This window comes from Tupaia chinensis, unplaced genomic scaffold (genome assembly GCF_000334495.1).
Source record: "Tupaia chinensis unplaced genomic scaffold, TupChi_1.0 Scaffold000313_1, whole genome shotgun sequence".
Taxonomy (NCBI): domain Eukaryota; kingdom Metazoa; phylum Chordata; class Mammalia; order Scandentia; family Tupaiidae; genus Tupaia; species Tupaia belangeri.
In genome coordinates this window covers 3,391,130-3,392,389 of record NW_006159806.1, presented here as the reverse complement: position 1 = coordinate 3,392,389, position 1,260 = coordinate 3,391,130, and positions in this window count along the sequence as shown.

Below are 1,260 nucleotides of genomic sequence, written 5' to 3'. Positions count from 1 at the left end.
TTACTATTTTTTCTCATTATTTAAAAAATTCTTGTCTTTATTTTTTCTTTATTTACAAAGTTTATTTATCAATTTCCTGAGGTGGGAGGTGGCACCTTTGACAATATACTCATGCTACCATCCCTCCTCTAGCCCTGGAGCCAAACACACCCAGCCTGTTCAGGTACACCCAGAATGTGAACCCAGAACCTTCTTGTACGACCTACAGCCTGAGACAGCAGTGGCTTTTACTGACTATGCTAGTGTGGTTGGATTCCACAATTCTCCTTTAGAGTTTCTAATCTGTTAATGGTTGTCATCTTTTGTCAAAAATTGAGAAAATGTATAAGACAATACAATTGATATATGTTCAATACATTCATATTTATATTGACATTTCTTATTATATTTATTTTTATTTAGAAAGTCACAAATAGACTTTATTAAAATATTTTAATTAAAAAATGAGATAAAATTTATTCAAAGAAGACTTTAGAAGAACTAAATTTAACAGGCTTACATTAAGCAAAGAACTGTTTGGGAATTCAGCAGCTCTCAGGATAAGCAGAGGTTTAGAGAGCACTGCTCTACAGCAAGGGAAAGTAGTATTTATAGACAAAAATGGAGGAACAGAGTTTGATTGGTTTTAGCTTGATGTGTACCTTATTTGGACATAGTGTGATTAATTGGCAGTCTGTAATAGGCTGAAGCTCATCTGCTGTGACTGGCCAGGACCCAGCTCTTTGTTACAAAACATTCTCCTAAATTAGGCTTTCAGTTAGTTTAGTTATGTTGCAATTAATTATGTAGATACTCAAAGTACTTGAGGCACCTCAGGTCAGACTTAATTTAACAATTATCACCCTACTTTTAATTTTGGCAAAAGAAATATTAAGATAGAATGGGTCAAGTGGGAGTCTTTGAGTCTACAGAATAAGTAGCAAATTTTGTCATACTGCTACACCAAAGAAATTACAGAGGTTAGTATTCCTATCAAAGACTTAAATAAAAATTACCACCCAGTGAGCAAGTGTGTAACTTTACCTCTAGAGAGGGCAAATATTGGATGGTTTGAAGTCATGATGTATTTTTTGTTTTTCTATTTGAAAATGTGTCATTACTTTTCCGACAACCCAATATTTAATAAATGCAAGAAAGTTCTACTTCTCCCTGAAACAACTTATATTTGAATTGTTAAATGTTTACTGATGTTGTTAGAAAAAAAAAGCTTATTTTAGGATTTAATGTTTATATATATATATATATATATATATATATATG